The following is an 11,180-nucleotide window of genomic DNA, read 5'->3' as shown; positions in this document are numbered from 1 at the left end:
AATTTGATAAATGAAGCAAGAACAAGACCACAAACAAGACGAGGGGTCTCCCCGGGCGTCGCACTCGCTACCGGAATGGACCCGGACCGTTCCGAAACGAAGAAAACTCTCGCCCGGGGGCGCGTGGCCTCTCGACGGCATCAAACTCTTCGCCATGCTCATGCTTGACTCCGTGGCGGATGATAAAACATATTTATGTTATTGTTTTCCCTAATGAAACGGGACGCGCAGTAAGAGGCGCAGCGACTGACGAAAGTGGAGGCAGCAACTGGTACGAAAATAATTAACTTCTTCATCGGCACGGCCCCACGACTGGCAGATGCTCCGGAGTATCCGGAGATCCCCTCCGAGTGATGTCGCGCGATCTCAGCGTTGGGCGGTATCGAGAAGAATGGGGTGAGGCGAGATGTAACAAATGTCCCTTCATTATTAGCTTCCATAAAACTATAAATAAGTTTAATCGGTTGTTTTACACAGTTCGTACGAAGCGCCGCTTCTCCAGAGAGCCCAGAACTAAATTCATCATCACCAAAGTAGTGCCAACTGCCTCTTGCAGCGTCCAGATTCGGAGAGTATCCTTTCGCACGTTTCCCGGACAAAAGCCTTGCCAAGGGCCACACCAGAACCCCGATCCTACGATGACCTTCCAAGATCTTTCGTTATCTCCCCGAGGGGATCTTAATTTGGGTAATTCATATGTGTGTACTTCAGACAGCTCTCCCTTAATGGAGGGAGTGACGACGTCGTGGGTTGTAATTATTCTGTTGCACCACACACATCACGCATCTTCCGCCACGCATCTTTCGGCCATTCGGGGGCGTCTCTTTTGGCCTTTCTCGTGGTGGGAAAGTGTCTTCCGGAATGGTGACACCGACAAATGAGTTGAGTTGTCTTTCGGAAAGTGTGAGATGTGGGCTAATTGAGGTCAGTGAGTTGTAATGATAGTGGCATTTGTTCTCAACCGAACATTACTCTCTTCAGGCTGTACGATGCCCTTCTTTGGAACTCGGAAATACGGACCCGTATCTGGAGAGGATTCCGTCGCAGTGGAATTTAGGCGCACAATCAAGCAACCGTTGAAATTTGGAAAGTTGCATGTGTAGAAAGAAAGCACCATGGTAACGTAACGTCGGAACCATCTAGTCGTCATGGAAACGGATCACAAGAAACTTTCTTCACTTCAATCATTTGCCCAACGATGTGGACAGACAGAACCCAACGCGGCTCAACCATCTATCTCAGGGAACTCATACAACACCTGCCGGTAAACCTGGTAAAAAGGGCGATAGTCTGCAGGACGCATAACAACGCCATTCTCTGCTTGTCCCGTGTGTTGTTCCCAGTAATGAGTCAACACATCCCGGAAAACATCAGACGCAAAACTTCATTTACTTCTGACCGAAAGTGTGCCTCTTTAACAGCCGGGAAAACAATCGGTAGAAAGGACGGGACAGCTTTACGTCCCGGGTGCCGAAATCGATCTACGTTGATTATTTCGTCGGCACAATTGTTTACGCCCGTCGCAAGGGCGCACGTGTGTTTTTGTAGCGCAACCGGTGGAAGCCAAATTTGCTGACATTTGGAAACAAATCACGGCCGCCAAGTCACAGCATCGCCCACGGGAACAATCGTCGTAGAACAATCGAATGCCCACTGGCAGGGGCGTGCGGTGTGCGTGTCCTTTTTTTGTTTTATTTCTCCGTCGTTTTTCCCTTCTCTCGCTCTCCCGTGTCCTGTCGATTGTTAAAGACACGCGGTGGTGGCTACGAGAGCGATGGGGCCAACAACTGTCCATTTTTACCCGACACGGTGGTTGTCCATTTCTCCGCTGCCAGCAGCTTTTGTGCAACCGTTTGATCTGGTGGCTGGGAAGAAGGAAAACCAGCAACAGGCCCGACAGAGACTGGGACGGGCCAGTTGCATGTCGTGATGCTGAAAGTAGCCCGGCATGAATGCTTAATTTAGCAGGAATTAAGGTAAGCTCATCAGGACTCCATTGATTGTTTGCCCCGGGGCTCCGGTGGCACTTGCAACGGATCGGGCCTTTTCTGAAGCAGATCGATCAGACCGAAAACGGCCCGACACCTTTCGTTGCCGGCAGGAGGCGAGCAGCTTGGCCTTCTGCAGGACCTCCTTTGTGCACGCGGGACCAGCAGGCCGATTCGTTTGGCCGATCATCGGCCCCGAAGACCCCTCCCGTGGAGCACAGTTGCAGTTCTGCAGCCCTTGCCTTCACGATTCGGTTTTCACCAAGCCCGGCGTTTCTGCGGAAGTCACGGGAACAGGAACATGATTTGACTTTCGATGCTAGTTCGCTTTGTTTCTCGAAAGTTGGGTACAAAAGCGGGCAGTGGCCACTCTATTTTGTCGACAAAACAAGGACATCAAAAAGTGATCTCCCGACGAAAGGTATCTCCGATTGGCCAGGCCAGGTTTCGGAGTTTTGGGTGATGATTTTCCTTTCAAGTAACCAGCGGGATGCATTTCTCGCAGCACTGGGGCTAATGAAGTCCTTATTGCTGCCTCGCTGCCGAACGTAACATTCGTAGCGATACCAGGGCGCTTGACTAGTGATAAAACGTAGATGCTAGCCCCGTCGGAGCTCTTTGGGATTTTCTCATTACGTTAGGCGCCTGCCAGGGCGCCACAAGAACCATCAACCATCGAGTCTCAACCCTTCTTTCGCGCCCAAAGACGCGCCGTTCCGGTGCAGCTCGTTAAAAACGCATAAAACCCATCGAACTTAACCGTCGAATGTGTGTCGGTTACTTTCGGTGTGCCTTCATCTCGTAAAACAGTTTACGACGATCATTAATCGACATTAATTCACCTTTTTTCGGTACACCTCGCCTACGGACCGCGGATGGATGAAGTTATGATTTTGGCCACCATGTGACAAAAGGGAGGCGCGGCCGCTTAGAGCCTCGCCGACCGTCTTCCTCTTCTGTCAGCTAATGGCTCAATTAAAACGAGCCCTTTTCGGCACTTTCCAACCAACCCAACGCGGTGGCCGTAACCGTTTTAACTATCACGGTTTAATTGGAGCATTCGGGTATTTGTTTGATGATCGCCCGTCCCTTGTTGGCTGTACTGATCCACGCGCGCCCGGTGATAACTAGGCTGGGAAAACTTTTTAACGCATCTTCCCGAAGCGCCAACGTCGATAGAGAACCTCCAGTATTTTATTGCTTTGTGTGCAGGAATTATTAGTGTTTTCTGACCGTTTGGCGTTACACTGACGCCACGGCGTTGACGGTTTTATTTCCCCTTTTTTCTCTACTCCTCTCGGTGTCTGCTTCATAAAAGTAACAACTGAAAATCGTAAAATGTGTAAACGCACCTTGGCGGGCCAGCATAAGCTGCGCTCCAACTCTAACGAACAGAAAATGAAATACTGGAGAAAACGCGAACCCTGTTTAATTGCATTCACTTTTTTTGTTTCAACAATAACGCTGAACAAATGATGAAATTAATCGTTTACGATCGTGCATGGTTGGGTTCGTGTTACAGTTTTTCACGGCTTTAACGTGCTGTTGTGGTACCAAAGAGTTATTTCTAGCCAACTCTTTGCTCGGGCGCTTCCACAGAGCGGGTTACAATCGAAACAAACATTCGTCAATTTTTTATTTGATCGTAAAATTACGAGCTTCATTGTTGGCCCGCTAGCAGCAGTACCGGCTGATCGTCAAATGAATTTCCCGTTCGGTGCAGAAAGAAACGCACTTTTAACCGTTTTAGAGGATCAGTTAAGACCATAAGACTTTTTGAAAATTGACAGACGAATGAACAAGTTTACCCGTTTTTGTTGCCACCATCTGCTGATCGTGGAGAGGAGAAACCTTGCCCCGAAATCAAACTCCATTTTGGACAAGCTTACCTTATCCAAAATTCTTCAACGATTATTCGGTCCACCGTTGAACCGCTTCGGTCCACCGCTAGCACCGACGAAGTGCACCGACCTCGTTCCGTTAGTTGTAGTTATCGAGTCTCGTTAGCACTCAGGTAACCTCGCAGAAAAACACTGACACATTGCTAGCGGATCGCATTCATGCCGAAGAACCTTCACGCAGACAACTACCGGATGTGCGGAATGTGAACCAAGCCGATGACCAATGAATGGAAGCAAGCGCTCAATCGAGGGCACGATCGATGTGAAACAATTTTCTCGTTCGTAGATAACATTTTAACAATTACACTGCGCTAACATTTAACATTACGCTAACATTTAACATTTACAACAATTACACTTACCTTTGCACAGCCAAGAGGCGTAATATCGCACTTTCGCTATGAACAAAGAACCACTGAACACGAAACTGAAGCCTTCTTCACTGCATGATCACCACGTGGAAGTTAGAACTAACGTAAGCACAATTTCACTTTTATCACAACACAACACACAGCACAACACTTTTATCAGCCCCAATTTGAGGCAACCGGCCAAAATGTTTGTTCAATTCTTAGCAAAGTCCAATATCACAACGTACTTACAGCGGACGTCTCACACCGAAATCCACGCACCGACTAAACCTCGTTCAGTGGCTCGAGCCTCCGACTGTGCAGTGTGCAGAATTCGAGCGATCACACGAATACCAGAACCGCACCGGCAAGAATCGCTCCAACTATCCGTATCGATATCAAGATGAATTGTAAAGCATTCTGATTGGAGATGGGAGCCGAAATGTGCAAAGCATTCGTAGCTTGCTGCGCAACTTGGTGGCAAGAGCAACCAAGGTATGTACAGATTGTGATAGGCGAAGTAAATTACCTTGAACCTACCTACCTTGGGCGACGATACTTGAGAAATGTTGGCATCAAAATATATTTATAAAACGAATTAAATCTGCGTAAAGGTGCTCTTTCCGAACTAAAATTCGTTTCCCTCGTACACCCACAATATTCCGCGTAAGGATTCAATATTTATGTTCAACCTTTTTCTGGGATAATTTATTCCCTTCCATTAAGCCACCACCCAAGCCGCCCGATTGAAGATCCCGATCGCTCCACAAACGCTCCCAGTCCAACTTGATCGACAGTCGACATTCAGCAGCAACACCAGCCATGGGCGGCCACCTCACTAGAAAGGGAACATACTTTCCGACACCGTGGTGCATATTTTTATTTGTTGTTTTCAATCGTTTTTTGTAATACACACGCCGGCCGGCCCCATGTTAGCCTGTTTATTGTCGGATCGGACTCACGAGGCCGTTTTGCCCGCCCCGCCAGTGCCAGTTACAAATGATTTATTTTAACATTCCAATCAAACAAATTGCCATCCCAACACCCGCCGCCCGTGGCCACGCGGCTAGTCGAGAGCGGGGTGATGATGATAGGATTGATCTTCCGGCGTGGGTCCGGAATCTACCGGTACCGGTGCTGTGGTCGGTTACTTCCCACTTCCAGGAATCGTGCGTGGCATGTTGAAGGTTAAACAAACATCCCGTGCCCGTGCCGGCTATTCTTCGGTGGTCTTTGACGACGACGACGAGTGGTCTCAGGTTTATGTAGAGTAAGGCGGCTCGCTTCTTGGGCCTTCTTTTATTAATCGTGTTTATTCGGCCTGACAGCAGCTGAGAAAAAAAGGGTTCGATCACGGATCCACGTTTGATCCGGTTCCGGACTCGCTAGGAAGTGGCTGCTTCTTTGAAGAGGAGAACATCTTCCCCCAAGTTCGGGGGCCACTTGTAAAGGGCGGTTATTTTCTCTAACACCCATTGCCAGCCATTGTGCCAGCCTCGGATCGATTGCGCGGGGCTTGGGTGTTTATTGAACCTAGCTCACTGTTCCGATGTCGCGATGCCGCCAGTGAAGAGGACTCCTCCGGAGGGACGAGCATTTCCCGAAAAACGAATTTTCCATACACAAAACAAAAAACTACATTCGGTTCAGCCGGTACTCGACACCGAAACGACGGTTCCGTCGTCCTGCCCGGATGTGTGCGTTTTTGTCGCTCCAGCATCGATGCACGCCGTTCGTGCTCAAGAATGTAAATTCTCCATCGCGGCAAACGACCAACAATACCGTTTTTCCGTCCACCGCAGAGTGGTGCCACCGAGTGGCGCTTTTCCGCGCAGTACCGCTACTAGGTGGCCCGTTCCCGTCGGAAACGCCAAAACGCCTGTTATGCAGGTTGGTGCTGTGAGGCAACGGAAAAAAGTTATCCAAAACTCACTTCAACCAAACCCCCCCGGCGGGGGGTCCTAAGGCGCTCTTTGGCTCATCGGAAAGTGCATCACTTGCAGTGTGTTTGAATCTGTTTTGGAACTCACAACAAGGGCCAGGGACACGATGGTTACAAAGTTTACATCGCAATCGTGATACAACCTCGTGTGTGACGGCGGGACAATCGGTATCGGCCGCAGGACCAAGGGATGCCGTTCACATTAAGGTTCAAGTAGTCGCGGGGTCGGGCCACACTCGAGTGCTGGAACGTGCCATCGATCGATACAAATATTCGTGTGTGGTTTAGCACTGACTGACCTTATATTTTTAATAGTTTTTATTGATTTGCTTAACCGCTGCTTATGCTACTATTCGTTTTCTAATTAGTTTTAAGTCCATTGTATCGTTTCATGCTCCGTTCTCTAGAGACTACAAAGTCAAAAAGACATTCTCATACTTCGTTCTTTCCCCGAACGCTCAAAGTATTCCTTCGTGAATACCCCACGGTGACAAATAGCTGGACTTTCTTCAGCCAACCATCGCGCCTTTGACGCTACCGGACTACGCTCTCAAGGCGCACTGCTCAGCAGGAGCTGGAGGGCAGGGCCGATGAGTCGATTGTTTTTTTGTGCCACCAACAACGCGCCACTTGTTGTGCATCCGGCGGGAGAAAAGAGTGTCCTCCGAGCGAAAGCAGCGTCCGTCGCCGTCGAGCCCTTGAAGGTCCTCTAGCCCTTTCGGTGTTCGTGCTCAAGTGTCGGGGCGCGAACATGAAACCGGCCACCCTGTACCAGGCCCGGTAAACACTGGCACGCCCGCCTCCCCTAGGACTCGAAATTCGGTGGAAATGGCTGCTGGCCAGTGCCAGTGCCGGGCTCAACACGCTGGGATGCGAAGAACCAGAAGCCAGAAGCCGTTTGGCAGCGTCCCCGCGCGTCAAGAGGCGGCGGATGATGTGTCCTGTGTGTCCCTTAGAAAAATGTCCGCTCTATGGCGCTGCACTTTGAAGTGAGCCGCGCACTTGGCTATTGCAGCAAGAAAAACAATGTGACCATCATTACGGACAGCGGGGTTACCATCTTGGATTGTGTCCCGCGTCCCAGCGTAATTGATACTGGCCGGGCTCGAGACGGCTCACTCCGCTCGGGGACCCCGAGCAGTTTTCCCTGGGGCCTCGTGAAGCGGAACGAAATTAACTTTCGTACTCTGACCCGCTGACCCGAAATCGTGTACTAAATACAAAATGTGACCAAAAGACAAACAAAAAGCTGAAACGATCGCATGACACGGTCGAAGGATCAAACGGGCACCGAAAGTGCAACGCCTACTGTTGCACTTTCGTTGTTGATGGTTTGCCTTTTTCTTCTCCTGTTACTTTGATGTCCTTTTTGCCGTTTCGGCACACAGAGATGCCGTTTTGCTGTTTTCCGTTCTCCGTTAATTTGTGTTGGTCACCGGCCTGGGGCCGGACTTTGACGACGAGTGCCGAATTTGATGACAGCCGAAGAAATAAAGTGATCACGATCATCGCCCTCATCCCGACAAGTGACCGAGCGACCGAGATTCCGATGGGCCGATGGCGGGGATCGGGGCGAAAAGGGAACCGGGTAACGAACAATCATGACGATCGCACGAATTGACTAATGGCTTGCTGGCACCCCCCGGGATTCTGGGATGTGGAGAGACAAAATTTACGAGCATCCTCGCCGGCCAACGCCGGTCGGTCGGAACGCTTTAATGTGCTCTCCGTTCCGACCGCTTCGGCGTATCCTGGTAGTCCCTTGTAGGTTTGTATTTATTTATTTTCATTGTGCGTGCGATGTGACGATGGCTCTATTAGGGAGGAAGAGATAAAGCGGCCAAACACGACAACGTGCGCGCCAACAATGCAACAACATCCCACATCCGAGAATTTCGAACCGTGCTCAAGGGATGCCGCTTTGAGCGAATGCCGCCACCAAGAGCTACACCGATTTCTGGAGAAACAATAACAAATGGCTGCCTCAATTCCCGATGTTTCCCGAGGATGAGGTTCATCATCCGGCCAACTACTGGAATTGACAAATTGATACGCTAGTGCCGCAAGTGCCCTCCGAGTTTTTGTCGGCCTTTGGAGCTTTTATTGTTGTTTGTCTTCCTCTAGTTCTAGATAAACTGGCAGGTTTTGAAGGATTTTTAAGAGAAAATAATATGCTTCCAATGCTACCGGAACTTATCGTGCGGACTATCTGAAGCCAAGCACACGAAAAGCCGCGATCGATAGCGTCCTTCCTTCAAAGGGTGTGAAGTTCGATGGAATGTTTCTCAGGACTTAAAGCGCTTCTTTCACACCCTCGCACAGACACATCATAAAAAGGGAGCATCCTTATGCATCTGTTTCGTCCCGCGCTTCTTCACTCGCGCCGCGTTTGCTCTCTCACAAATCACAACAATGTAGTTCGCCGCTTGAGCCGTTTCGATGACCCGTCCTAGCCAGTCCCGGCCTGTCCCGCATTTATGGACCGTCCACGGTCGGTGGTGGTCAAAAAGGTGTTTGCCCGATTATCCTGCACCTTGACGGCATGGCTGCGAGGCCCCTGGAGCCTATTGAAAAATCCAACTCTCATAAAAACGAAAACAACTCAATCAAGGATCGTAAATTGCCACATTATGTGCGTGCGTCGTGACGCGGCGTGTCGGGATGAAAGGGACCCGAGATCGGGACCTTTTTAATTCGTTTGCCCCCGCCGGCTCGTTATCAAGTGCAGAAGTCGTTCTCAGGATTCCTCCGCCGGCTTACCAACTGACTTGTTGCCGGCCTTCGAGTAGCATAAGCAAGGTTGGCCTCCAACGGGCGGGGTTGAAGACCCAAACCTACTTTCGCTCAAGTGAATCATCTTAAGTGTGATCCTGAAATGGTTGTGTTTTTTTCCTTTTCCCATCCCACGCGAAGAAAGGATCCGATTCTTTCGGATTGTTGTCAGTGCGTCAGGTGCGGGAAGTTTGATATTCTAACGGTGTTGAAAGCGAACACACAGGAGCACAGGAGCACGGTGGCTTAACATTATAGGGTGGATTGCATCATTAATAATATTATTCAAATCGTTCAAACCAGGAAAAATGGCAATGTAAGACGCCTCGTTCAACTTTCCGTTCATCTTCGGTTCCAAACATATGATAGGGTTGTTTTTGGAGCCCTAAAGACCTGCATAATTGTTTTCCTAAACATGTGTAACCCTTCCGCCGAACGGTTGCTCTCTGTTTTGCATCGAAATTAGTTCCAAATAGGTCACGATATAACTTGTGTGCATTCTTAAGCGGTCTTTGTTGGAGCGTTGAAATGACCAAATTGCAGGCCATGTTCACCGTATAACGGGGCTTTTCGGCTGTCGCCACACTGCAACTGCCCGGCAAAAGTCGTTCACTTTCACCTCCAGAACGAAAACAAAAATGGGAGCAACAGCAGTGTAGCAGCAAATAAATGTTTACAACGGCAAAAGGTGGCGCAATATCAGCAATGCCATCGCACCTTGGCCGCCGGAACCGTTAGAGAACCTTTGTTTCCAAAACTACACCAACTGTTTGGATGGCACTTTGCTCGGTGCATCAATAAAAGTGTGTCTAGAATGTGTATCGAGCTGTGTAGAAACTGCCAAACTTGGCCTAACGCTAACGGGACTTTGTGGAACCCTCGTTTGTTCGCTGCGCCACAGATCTGGAACACACGATAAGTACCTCCCGCGGAACGGTCGCGAGTAGGCCGCTTACCGGCCGAGTTACCGAAAGTCCTCCTCCGTGTCTCGCAGGGGCTTTAAGACGAGAATGCATTGCCATCGGTTGGCCTATCCGTAACAGAAGGGGGTGCAATAAAAGAATTAAACATTCTTCGTTGAAAACCCGGCTCGCAACCCTTTCGGTGTGCGCACGTATAATCCTTTTGCGGTAAAAATAACGTCACAAAACACGTGATCGCCGAGTATCATAAAATATGACGCTCCGAACTTCAATTGTTGTTGAACCAGAGCACAAGTCGCTTCCTAATACAGTGTCCCCGGACTAGAAGGGATACGCAAAGGCCATGGAATTGGCCATTTTATTGCCCCGAATCCCGTGCTCATTAACGCTGGACCTGCAGGAGTCTGACGATTCGAAAACTGCCCGCAACTGCCGCTTGGTGAAAGCACCAAGCTTGCTTGGCACTGCGATCGATCCTAGCCCGATCCTGGGGTCCGTCCGCTTTGGTAGGAGGTGTAGAAAGGATTAGGTGTAGTGAAAACAAATTTTTATTGCTTCCTTTGTCTGTCCGTCCGTCTAACCCTTTTGGCAGCGAACGTCCCGTTCCCGTCTCCGGAATCCTGCGAAAGGGTTATGTGCTGATGAGGCCATTCGGCTGATGGTTCGTGATGCTCGCAGGCAGAGTGATCGGTGTCGTTGGGAACCCATACCCACAGCACGCCGGGGTGGAGATTCTTGGGCGGAATTTCCACAAAATATTTTCCGTATTTAACGCCAAATTATACGCATTATGGGTGAGCGTTTTGGCTACCGGTTCGAAACGTCCCACCGGTGATCGAGCGATCGAGCTTGGGTACCCGCCGACAGCCGGTTGCGCTAATCCATTTTATGGTCCATGCAAACCTCAAATCTGTGGCCCCATCGGCAGTGCGGCATTCGTTCCGAGGGAGCTTAGGCTTAGGCGATCACGCGGCGTGATTTATGGCAGTAAATAATGAGTTGATCATCGATTCATGCGGAGCAGTACAAATCCTCAGCCTTCACCGGCGAATGGTTCGATGCAAGCGCTGGCATTGTTGCTGGCATGTCCTATCCAGGTGGCTGCCGGAATGGAGGGGCCATCAGCGAGGACACCACAAAGTTCTCGTGGTCTAGGCAATAGAAGAAATGTGTAGAAACAAACAAACATCACCTGCCTTCGCCCACTGGCTCAAAGATCCTTGTTCCCCCCGGAGGATGGCCAAGGACCGACTAAGCAAGGATCGCAATAAATAAAGCCGTTCGAGCGCAGAATCGGAACGCAA

The sequence above is a fragment of the Anopheles bellator genome, chromosome 2 (genome assembly GCF_943735745.2).
Source record: "Anopheles bellator chromosome 2, idAnoBellAS_SP24_06.2, whole genome shotgun sequence".
Classification (NCBI taxonomy): Eukaryota; Metazoa; Arthropoda; class Insecta; order Diptera; family Culicidae; genus Anopheles; species Anopheles bellator.
Note: the sequence above shows the minus strand (reverse complement) of the source record.